The sequence below is a fragment of the Parambassis ranga genome, chromosome 5, assembly GCF_900634625.1.
Source record: "Parambassis ranga chromosome 5, fParRan2.1, whole genome shotgun sequence".
Lineage (NCBI taxonomy): Eukaryota > Metazoa > Chordata > Actinopteri > Ambassidae > Parambassis > Parambassis ranga.
In genome coordinates, this window is record NC_041026.1 from 7,308,773 (window position 1) to 7,321,350 (window position 12,578).

At 40.1% G+C, this 12,578-nt stretch overlaps 1 long non-coding RNA gene across 1 annotated transcript; it reads left to right on the forward strand.

The window, feature by feature from the left end:
- LOC114436712 (uncharacterized) lies at positions 1-500 on the forward strand. Its single transcript, XR_003670732.1, has 4 exons — positions 1-95; positions 189-281; positions 355-370; positions 454-500. It is a non-coding gene; the product is annotated as an uncharacterized LOC114436712 (long non-coding RNA).
- Positions 501-12,578: the final 12,078 nt, after the last annotated feature.

Consider the following 12,578-nt stretch of genomic DNA (forward strand, 5'->3'; position numbering starts at 1 on the left):
GCCTGAATAAATAAGTTTTTCATCTTATTGTTGACCAAAACGTGGCTCAGTGACAGAGTCTGGGACATCAGCTCAGTGCAGAGAGGCTCCCTCTGGTGGCTGCTCATTCTAACTCACTTCTCATTGTTGGTGTTTGTTCTATGGTGCTGAATATAAAGTTACTTTCTATATTGTTTTTTATGTTGCAGGGGTCAGTGCTGTGTTTTTTGTCCGGCTGGTAATTGGATTTCTGATTATTCTGCTGCCGTTCTTTCTGTTTTACTACAAACATAAATCTAAAGGTAACAAAAAAACTCATCAGTGCTCATATAAAGTATTTGATATAAAAGTAACAAGGTCTTCTTTTTGTTTCAGATCTGTGTTGTACAAGGTTGGGACTACACTTTAATTTTCATTTTCTACATAGACAACATTCACATTTCCACCTCATTAATAATCGTGTTATTGTTTCAGGCGTGCGCAGCCTGAGACAGATCACCATGAAAACCAGCAGCCTGTGTACTCCTCTCTTCTGCACGGTCAGTGTGACACTGCTTCACTGCTCATCCCGGTCAGATAAAGTATGACTTCAATTGTCTCTGCCTTGTAGGTGATGAGTCTGTCTATGAGATGAAAACAAGGAGAAGCCCTGAAGATGCTGGAAGAGGTAAGAGCTTTTTTAAACTGTCGATAAAGCAGATTTTAAGTCATTGTATTAATTCATAACATTCACCTTTCAGATGGACCATCAGAGGAATACAGCAACATCCAGTCTCCATCAGCACAAATCAGAGCTCCTAACAATGAGAGTGAGTAGATGTTACTGTAGTGCAGATTGGGAAGGAGGTCTCAGATTCACTGTTTGTGGTGGTGCAAAAAAACAGGTTGTTGACAGAGAGTAAGAAGTCTGAAGGTAACACTGTGGGAATCATCGCTTTAAGAGGAACCATCAGATGAGCTGTGAACTCTGAGACTGATCTCTATGGTGTCCTCTAAGCTTCTTATAGCTACAGATGATGTTAACATCAGTTGTTTCTGTGTCAAATTAAATGTTTTATTGTATAAAATGTTTTCTACCTCCGCTGCATTTTAAATTAATCTTCCACTGCTGCATTTTCACCCTGTTGTGTTTTATATATATTGCTCAAATATGCTTGTGAAAGCTGTGCAGTGTATGTATGAGACATACTACTTTAAAATAATATTCCTGATTCAGTAGCCATAATGTGTTTATCCTTTTTTAACTTTAATGTAAAATATCTATATAATAAATAAGTCAAAGGAACATTTAACAAGAGAGAAGAACAATGCTAAGTCATCCATCTTAGCTCAATTAACAGCACAATCATAATTCAGATACTTAAAGATAGAGCTTTGTTGTACTTACAGACAAATACTGTCTCGGGCATCAATGAAACAGATATTCCACAGAAGCATGACCCTTTGTCATCATTTTAGGGGATTTTAACATTCACGTTTGTTGTCCTACTTCTTCTCCACTTGCCTCCGACTTCATTAAACTGCTACAATCTTTTCATCTGAACCAGCATGTAAAATCCCCCAGCCACAGCAAAGGTCACATTTTAGATCTGGTGATCTCAAACTGTGTTGATGTAACACAAGTATCCCTAACACCATTTCCTGTCACGGATCACAGCGCAGTGCAGTTCCAAATTTCACTCCTTCCTGACCATAAACCTATCAAAAAAATCCACTCTCGCCCTCTGAGCTCACTCTCTGCCCCGATTTTCTGCCAAGCTTTTATTGAAAATTGGGAATCTGAAAAGGAAAACGGCAGCACAGTTGAGGAGCTGGTTAGTAATTTTAATAGCACCTGCTCCTACATTCTAGATTCCATAGCTCCGGCTAGATGTAAAGTTTTAAAGCCCACAGTCCTGCCTTGGTTAAATGAAGACACAAGGAACATAAGAAGAGATTGCAGGAGAGCTGAGAGGAAATGGAAAAAAGACAGACAAAGCACATCACTGGTCGCCCTAAAACAATTAATGATTAAATATCAACACACTGTAAAAGAAGCTAGAAATACCTATTTCTCTAAAATCATTACAACTAACAGAAACAACCCCAGAATCCTCTTTAGAACAATAAATTCTGTTCTGAGTCCCCCTGCGACTGAGCCTGCTGAACCCTCTCCTGAGAAATGCGGTGAATTTCTTAACTATTTTTTAACTAAAGTCCGTGACATCCGCAAACAATTCCGTTCTGTCTTTGTCGAACCAAAAGATATCTGTTCCACCCCTTTCGCTCTAAAACAGTTTCATGAAATTTCACTCCCCTCACTGGAACGCATTGTTACGCAGTTAAGGCCTACCACCTGCCTCTCAGATTGCATCCCTTCTTGGTTTTTAAAAGATGTACTTCACACGGTTGGTCCCAGTATCCTAGCCATTGTAAATGGTTCTCTCTCCTCTGGCATTGTCCCATCTTCTCTCAAACATGCCATCGTTTGCCCTCTCTTAAAGAAGCCTGTACTCGATCCCGCTGTTCTAAGTAATTACAGACCGATATCTAAACTACCATTTCTATCAAAAATTCTAGAAAAAGTTGTGGCTTCCCAGTTAACTTCTTTCATGAATAATAATTACATTTTTGAGAAGTTCCAGTCAGGTTTCCGGAGCATGCATAGCACGGAGACGGCACTTGTAAAAGTCTCAAATGACCTTCTGTTGGCGGCTGACTCTGGTCTACACTCAATTTTAATCCTCCTAGACCTCAGCGCCGCATTTGACACTGTGGATCACAATGTTTTAATCAGCCGTTTGAAGTACACTGTTGGAGTCAGTGAAGTGGCACTAGAATGGTTCACCTCATACCTGTCAAACAGGTCCTTTTCTGTGATACTGGGTAACACATCCTCAGTGTCCGCCCCCCTGTCATGTGGTGTGCCCCAGGGATCCATACTGGGTCCTCTTCTCTTCACTATCTACATGCTACCCCTCAGTGATATCCTGCACAGACACAATATTAACTTCCACTGTTATGCTGACGACATCCAACTCTATATACCACTCACACCCGGTAGCTCTGATGGCTCACATATCCTGTCCTGTTTAACAGAAATTAAGAACTGGATGTCCAGCAATTTCTTACAGTTAAACTATGCTAAATCAGAAATTATTATCATTACACCTTCCACCCCCAACCCCAGCTATGTTGCCCACCTTTCCACCTGTCTTGGCACCTGGTCTAAAAATATATGCACTGAGGCCCGCAACCTGGGTATCATCTTTGACTCCAGACTTTCTTATGACACTCAAGTAACCAAGGTTGTTCAATCCTGTTTCGCACAGCTAAGGCAATTAAGAAAAATTCGACCATTCCTCTCCCCACCTCTGTTTGAAACAGTTATACATGCACTAATCTCCTCCAGGCTAGACTACTGCAACGCCCTCTACTCTGGTATCAGTAAACATAACATTCACAGACTACAATTAATACAGAATGCCGCTGCAAGGCTTCTCACTCATACAAGGAGAAGTGACCATATTACACCAGTTCTAGCTGCCCTTCACTGGCTCCCTGTGAGTTTTAGAATTGATTTTAAGATTTTACTGATGGTTTTTAAAGCAATAAATGGCCTCGCCCCCTCCTATATGCAAGACCTTTTAACCCCTCACGAGCCTGAACTCCGCCTGAGATCCTCTGGAAAACTCCTCTTATCAGTCCCCACAACCCGGCTAATTACAAAAGGTGACCGCGCATTTGCTGCATATGCGCCCAAAATCTGGAACTCCCTGCCAGAGGAAATCAGGCAGGCTAACTCAGTGACCTCTTTTAAATCTCTTCTTAAAACTCACTTTTATTGTTTAGCGTTTTCATAAACTGGTTCATTTATCCATTCATTTATTGTTTTACTTTATTGCTTTTTAATTGTTTTTATGCTTTATTCTTATTTTTATCATTATTTTGTATTTTATTCTATTTTTAATATTTTAAATTGTTTTACGTCTTATTGACTCACCTTGTGTTTATGAATGTTACTGGATGGTATTTTAACCAAGTTCTGCTGTTCCTGCTTGGATTTTATTGTACAGCACTTTGAAGCTGAGTGCTTAAAAAAGTGCTTTATAAATAAAGTTATTATTATTATTATTATTATTATTTGTCTGCCCTAATAATGTGAAGTGCATTGTGTCTGTTGTGGAAATCACCCACCACTGCGTGTCATTACCAAGAAAGGCCAATAGGTGTCACTATATCACCTAAAAATAGCTTAGAATCTTGAAATCTTAAAAAAAAAAGCCTCTTAGTGAGGTGGAACACCTGGTTCTGTTTCCCTGTTGACACACTGGTCAGCACAGTTTTACTGCTGTTGTATCACTTATTTTAAAATGTCAGTAAACATACTGCTACACACACTGCATACAGGTTTCTTTAAAAGGTCTAAATGTGGCTCTCAACAAATTCTAATTGGAAAATTTGATTTGAAAGAGAAAATGATGTAACTGGGAAGAGAAAGGGAGTGTCCAGTGTGAGATAACATGTGAAACTGCTGTGTTCAGAGCTGCTGTCTAAAGTTGGTGAAAAGGGAAGGAAGAGTCTATACTCAGACTCTGATGTAGGTCAGACATTCTGATCACACCTTTTAAGGAAACATCACTTCTGCCTTCAGCATTATAATTATGAATAGATAGAACACTTTGTTCAGTTGTGCTGGATGTGAGGATGGGGCACACTTTGCTCTGTGTGCTGGACTTATTCTGTAAGTACATTTCTGACTTGTTGTTTCTGAAGAGTGTTTCTGAGCAGACTGGTGTCTTTATGAACATCGGCTGCTGATATGTCTGTTTTACACTGAAGTTCTGCTGGATTTGGCTCCACACATCTACATTGTGTATATATAGTGTTTTAATGTTGTGATTGATCACTTTCTTTTGGTTTGATGATGTCTGATGAGGTTTTAATCTTTATTTCAGTGTTCAGCACACTCCTCTACGGACACACTGAAGGTGACAAATTACACTTTGTCTTTATTTTTCTCTTCATTTGTATATTACACAAAGTATTTATCTCCTGTTTATCAACTTCTCAGTGTTTATATTATGTTGTATGTTAGATCATTAGTGCTGAAAAGGATGTGACTACATTACAGGGACCAATGTGTTGTAAACACATTTTAACTCAAGAGTTTATTGACTTTAGTGTTCATCTCAATAGATCATAACTTGAAGCACGCTAATGAGACTAATAAATCAACCGTTAATGCTCATTGAGACAATACTGAACCGGTCCCAGGTACAGACATTTACAATGGTTTACATTGCAAATGATCTCTCTCTCTTTGTGTATTATTGTGTGAGCTGACAAGCAGTGTGTCTTTTTTGTATTTTTTGTTCTTGCCTTAAAGTCTTCCTCAGGAACCTCAGGATATTGTTGTAGTCACTGTGAATAATAAATGATAGATCTGTGAGACAGGACACTGAACTAGACACACTGTGACACTACATCACACTTCTAATTCTGTCTGCATGCTCTCTGAAACCACATTGAAGTTTTGTTTGTTTGTTGTAAACAAGACAACAGCTTTAGTAGAATGTACAGCATAGTCTCAGTGTGAAAGAGGATGTTGTTTAATGTGGAAGGTTGATTTGGAGAAAAAAAAATTCTCTTAAGTTTACAAGAAAAACATTACATCAAAGTCAAAGTCAAAGTCAGCTTTATTGTCAACTCTGCTATATGTGCTGGACATACAGAGAATCGAAATTGCGTTACTCTTCACTCCGCAACATATAACATGTAACTAAAAACTAAAGTTAAATATAAAGTGTAAAAAATGTACCTACAATGAGGCACACACAAAATACAAGGCACATAATGAAGGCACAAAGCAGTAAGAGTGCAAAAGATGTATAGTGCAAGACAGTGCAAGTGGCATAATATAAACAGGAATGGTTTAACTTATAACAGCTTATTGAGACTGGTATGAGAGTGCAAAAGATGCAATGGTGCAAGACAGTGCGGTTGGCATAATGTAAACAGTCCAGGAATAGTTTAAGTTATAGCAGCTTATATGAGACTGGTGTGACATGACAGGGTAAAAGTGGCTGGTGCACAGAGTTCCTTTGGTAAAGTGGCTGGTACAAAGAGTTCCTATCTTGGGTGGTGGTAGGGGTGAGGGGATGGTGGTAGGGGTAGGGGGTGGGGGGTGGTGTCAGGGAAGGGGGAGAAAGTGGGGCACAGCAGGGAGAGAGTTCAGCTTCCTGACAGCCTGGTGGATGAAGCTGTCCCTCAGTCTGCTGGTCCTGGCCCGGAGGCTGCGCAGTCTCTTTCCTGATGGCAGCAGACTGAAGAAGCGGTGTGAAGGGTGGGTGGGGTCTCCTGTGATGCGGAGGGCCTTTCGGGTGAGACGGCTGTCGTAGAGGTCTTGGAGGGAGGGGAGAGGGATGCCGGTGATCCTCTCAGCTGCTTGAGAAATGAACCATTTCTTGAATCAGCTGTCGAAGCTTCAACAAAGCCTCGAAAACCCATCACTAATAATGACAAGCTCATTTACCCCCTAGGAGCTGTTACCTGCCTTGTAACCATCGTCAGAGTCTCCCAGAGGAGCCACAGCACCCTCTACTAACCCTCTTGCCCCTCCCACTGGGCTGGATTATTTTGACTTCAGTGAAAGTGGTGAATTTCCCCTTTAATTCAGACGTACTGTGCAATAAAGTATTCTAAACATGAACAGTATAGAGATCTGTTACAGTGTGTGTTGTATATACACACATTGTCCTCTGATGGTGTTACTCTTGTTGCTGTGAAACAAACATTTGATTCCACCTTTCAGTCATTTCCTGAGTCTGAGGTCACAGCCACAAATAAACCAGCATTCTGCCACAAAGTGAGGACATGTATAGATTCTACACTCTGGTTAAATATGTGTGCAAAAGACAGGAAATATAACCGTGTGAAACTGTGGTCAGAGCTGCTGTCTAAAGTTGGAGGGGGGCAAAGGAAGGAAGAGTCTATACTCAGACGCTGATGTAGGTGAGACATTCTGATCACACCTTTTAAAGAAACATCACTTCTATCTTCAGCATTATAATTATGAATAGATAGAACACTTTGTTCAGTTGTGCTGGATGTGAGGATGGGGCACACTTTGCTCTGTGTGCTGGACTTATTCTGTAAGTACATTTCTGACTTGTTGTTTCTGAAGAGTGTTTCTGAGCAGACTGGTGTCTTTATGAACGTCAGCTGCTGATATGTCTCTGTTTTACACTGAAGTACTGCTGGATTTGGCTCCACACATCTACATTGTGTATATATAGTGTTTTAATGTTGTGATTGATCACTTTATTTTGGTTTGATGATGTCTGATGAGGTTTTAATCTTTATTTCAGTGTTCAGCACACTCCTCTACGGACACACTGAAGGTGACAAATTATACTTTGTCTTTATTTTTCTCTTCATTTGTATATTACACAAAGTATTTATCTCCTGTTTATCAACTTCTCAGTGTTTATATCATATTGTGTATTAGATTGATGATCATTTTGATCACTAATCATACAATGAATGTGATTAGATTACAATGACAGATGTGTTTATCATTAAGGAGAACATATTTTACTGAAGAGTTTGTTGTTTAGAGATGATGCAATTTACAGTGGGGAAAAAAAGTATTTAGTCAGCCACCAATTGTGCAAGTTCTCCCACTTAAAAAGATGAGAGAGGCCTGTAATTTTCATCATATGTATACCTGAACTAGAGACAAAATAAGAAAAGAAAATGTAGAAAATCACATTGTAGGATTTTTAATGAATTAATTGGTAAATTCCTCAGTAAAAGAAGTATTTGGTCACCTACAAACAAGCAAGATTTCTGGCTCTCACAGACCTGTAACTTTTTCTTTAAGAGGCTCCTCTGTCCTCCACTCGTTACCTGTATTAATGGCATCTGTTTGGAGTCGTTATCAGTATAAAAGACACCTGTCCACAACCTCAAACAGTCACACTCCAAACTCCACTATGGCCAAGACCAAAGAGCTGTCAAAGGACACCAGAAACAAAATTGTAGACCTGCACCAGGCTGGGAAGACTGAATCTGCAATAGGTAAGCAGCTTGGTGTGAAGAAATCAACTGTGGGAGCAATTATTAGAAAATGGAAGACATACAAGATCACTGATAATCTCCCTCGATCTGGGGCTCCACGCAAGATCTCACCCCGTGGGGTCAAAATGATCACCAGAACTGTGAGCAAAAATCCCAGAACCACACGGGGGGACCTAGTGAATGACCTCCGGAGAGCTGGGACCAAAGTAACAAAAGCTACCATCAGTAACACACTGCGCCGCCAGGGACTCAAATCCTGCAGTGCCAGACGTGTCCCCCTGCTTAAACCAGTACATATCCAGGCCCGTTTCAAGTTTGCTAGAGAGCATTTGGATGATCCAGAAGAGGATTGGGAGAATGTCATATGGTCAGATGAAACCAAAATAGAACTTTTTGGTAAAAACTCAACTTGTCGTATTTGGAGGAGAAAGAATGCTGAGTTGCATCCGAAGAACACCATACCTACTGTGAAGCATGGGGGTGGAAACATGCTTTGGGGCTGTTTTTCTGCAAAGGGACCTGGACGACTGATCCGTGTAAATGAAAGAATGAATGGGGCCATGTATCGTGAGATTTTGAGTGAAAACCTCCTTCCATCAGCAAGGGCATTGAAAATGAAACGTGGCTGGGTCTTTCAACATGACAATGATCCCAAACACACCGCCCGGGCAACAAAGGAGTGGCTTCGTAAGAAGCATTTCAAGGTCCTGGAGTGGCCTAGCCAGTCTCCAGATCTCAACCCCATAGAAAATCTTTGGAGGGAGTTGAAAGTCCGTGTTACCCAGCGTCAGCCCCAAAACATTACTGCTCTAGAGGAGATCTGCATGGAGGAATGGGCCAAAATACCAGCAAAAGTGTGTGAAAACCTTGTGAAGACTTACAGAAAACGTTTGACCTCTGTCATTGCCAACAAAGGGTATATAACAAAGTATTGAGATGACATTTTGTTATTGACCAAATACTTATTTTCCACCATAATTTGCAAATAAATTCTTTAAAAATCCTACAATGTGATTTTCTGGATTTTTGTTTCTCATTTTGTCTCTCATAGTTGAGGTATACCTGTGATGAAAATTACAGGGCTCTCTCATCTTTTTAAATAGGAGAACTTGCACAATTGGTGGCTGACTAAATACTTTTTTTCCCCACTGTATCTCATTCCTTGGATATTATTGTGTGTGCTGACAAGCAGTCACTAAAGTCAAATGATATTTGGTTCTTTCACACAGCCTGTTTAGAGCTGGAGGTCTGCAAGTAGAACCTCAGAATATTGTTGTAGTCACTGTGAAAAATAAGATAAAGATTAAGAAAACCTTTATTTGTCCCTCAATGGGGAAATTGCATTATTGCAACAGCACAGATGCAACAGCAGTAAAATAGTATAAAATAAAAGTAAAACTATCATTAAAGATACAGTAGATTTTTAATAATAAATAAATGATAGATCTGTGAGACAGGACACTGAACTAGACACACTGTGACACTACATCACACTTCTAATTCTGTCTGCATGCTCTCTGAAACCACACGCTGGTGGCCACTGAATGTGTTATCATGCAGTGTGTGTTCATATACATATGTATATGTAGTGTTTTACTAACATATAGTATTCATTTTATAGGTGTGTATTACTTAATAATGTGATTTTTTATCAGTGTTTATGTATAAGGAAGTTATATTGAAAATCAAAGTAATTCAAATATACTGAATCTATTAAGAAGTTCTCATATTACTTAGTTTTGCAGTTCACTCCCTCCCCCTCCAGTTGTTATTGTAGATGCCTGGGCACAGCACCACTGAGCTCCATGTTTTAAATCGGAAGCTTTTGTTGCATTTCTTCCCCTTAAAGTTGGTTTTTGTGGAGTAAACCTGTCTGTCTCTCTTCAGAAGTGGACAGAGGAATATTAACAATGTTGAGCTGTTGGACTAATGAAAAACAATCACTGGAATTTATTGAATGAAATAAAATGATGTCAACATAAAATGTAATCAGAGTAAATACTGGGACACCAAACCACAGCACTTTGTTACAGAGTTCAGCTGTTAAAAGATCTATATGATAAGAAATATTTAAGGTTATCACACTTTCTGCTGACTGACTGGATGTTTCTATGTGAACAGTTCCCAGAGTCACTCTGCAGCACAGCTGGCCTCAGATATTCATTGATGAGACGATCACCCTCAGATGTGACATTCAGGGAGTTGAAGGACGTCAGTGGACGTATGAATGGTCACATGAGAGGTGCAACATTCCTTCAACATCCAATGAATACAGAATCAACAGAGCTTCCTCTGCTGACAGTGGAGAATACAGATGTTGGGGCAGGAAAGAGAATTTATACACATTGTGGAGTAAAGCCTTCACATTGACTGTATCAGGTAAGTTGGACATCTTTTATCCAAAATAAAGGGTCATGTTACATAATGTTTTCATGCAAATAAATAAATAAACTTTACTGTTTCTGTATTTTATCTTAATCCAGTAAAACATCTCACAATACCAAAGAATATCAGAGTAACTTAATGTTCTGCACAGTTCCAGTTCCTTCTCTTCACTTAATTAAGTGATTGAAGTTCTCATCATAACATCAGTGTTTCCAAAACTTTCCTTTTTGTTTCTTTTATAGTTTAAAGGATCATGATGTAACAGATTGTCTTTACTCATGCATACACTATTTTTTAACCTTTTTTCTTTTTCTCTACAAACCTCACTGCATATAAACCTCGGGCCTCACTGAGAGCAGACAAGACAGCCATACCAGCAGGGGGCAGCGTAACACTGACCTGCTCTGTGGACGTCTCTTCAGGGTGGAAGTACTACTGGAACAGACGTATCTCAGAGTCTTCTGAAGCTCAGATAATAAAAAGTGAACCATCAAGTAAAACTGTCAGTGTTTCAGAAGGAGGCATCTATCAGTGCAGAGGAGGAAGAGGAGGAAGAGAAGAGAAATACGTGACATACACACGGATTGTTAACACTGAATTACGTGGCACCAACACAAAAAGTAGTGAAATTACGTGCAGGCCCCATGGAAAACTGTCTCCATAGAAAGTCAATGCGGGGCATTTTCTTAGGGACACCTTGGTTTTTAATACGTGTGGACACCACGGACATGAGCGCCAAAGGAAATGAATGAGCCGATTTGATACAGTCATATCGCTCTGAAAATTCACGCATTTCTCTAAGCGATTTGGCCCTTAATAAACCTGTTTAGGAAACGATCACTATTATATTATTATTTAACACAAACGAACCGGCCCAACACGACCATCTATGTCGACATACATGTTTATTTGATCGATAAAAGTTGTTTGCTAATGCAACAGTGCTTGATATGATTGTGAGCGACATCATTTCCTTATGAAATGATGGGAAATGGGGCGTGTAGAAGTAATGTGGAGACATTTGTTGAAGTGAGCATGTGGTTATTTCATTTTTGAGAATGACTGGATTGAAAGACTGGCTGCATGAGCCTTTTTAGGAGTGACTTATATAAGTAACTTATAAGTTACATGCAAATGGTCACAATGACATGCTTTCCTTACTAATGCCATGTAACCCTCTTTTAAATCAGATTTTATGTTTTACTGGCACTGATTGTGGTCTGGCCACAAGCTGGTCTGGCTGTTCAACAACTGTCATGTGTGAACTGTGTAGCTGTTGGCACACCTGCCTTTCCTGAGGCCATCGTGAGATAGATAGGTAGTTAGGTCCAGGTCAGTGCCATCTAGTTGGTGCTTATATATGTAATAGAACTCTGTTCTGAACTCGTGTCCCTACGAAAATGCCCCGCATTGACTTTCTATGGAGACAGTTTTCCGTGGTGCCTGCACGTAATTTCACTACTTTTCGTGTCGGTGCCACGTAATTCAGTGTTAACGATCCATGTGTATGTCACATATTTCTGTGAGATCAGGTTGATTCACTCTTACATGCATTACCCTAGCTTGCATGAAGCTAGCCTAATAACTAGGTCTAGCTTGCTCTAAGTTAAGCTAGTGTATTTGATGTGGCTTAGTTAGCAGTAGTTCAGTATGGTAGTGATGCTTAGGTCAGGGGAGACTTGATTGAAAAAAGGTGATTTCAATTTGTAGTAGACAGGAAATGTGCAAGAAGAGGAAACCCCCTCTCTGAGGTCTAGACCTCATGGTGGTGATGGTGAGGAGGAGGGATTGTTGTGATGGTCTGATGAGATGAGGAGCTTGAGGAAGTGGTGATAAATGAGGGCAGAGGAGGGCTGCAGCAAACACACACAAAGACTGACAGCAGCAGAGAGGAGAGAGAGCATTCAAAATTTACAAGCATGAACATGATTGGCTGATAGGGTCTGATAGGATAGGCAGGAACTCCGCTGATCAAAAGAGCGGGAGCATCAAAGAGTGGCGAGCAGGGGCGTAGTTTTAGCATGGACAGAGGAGGCGTGGCCCCACCAATAATTTGATCCCCTGGTGCAGAAAGGGTTAAATTCCGTTAGGTCCCCACCAATGTCAAAAGCAAATCTGCACTCTTGGTGGTGAGACTGAGTTAGAATGTATGA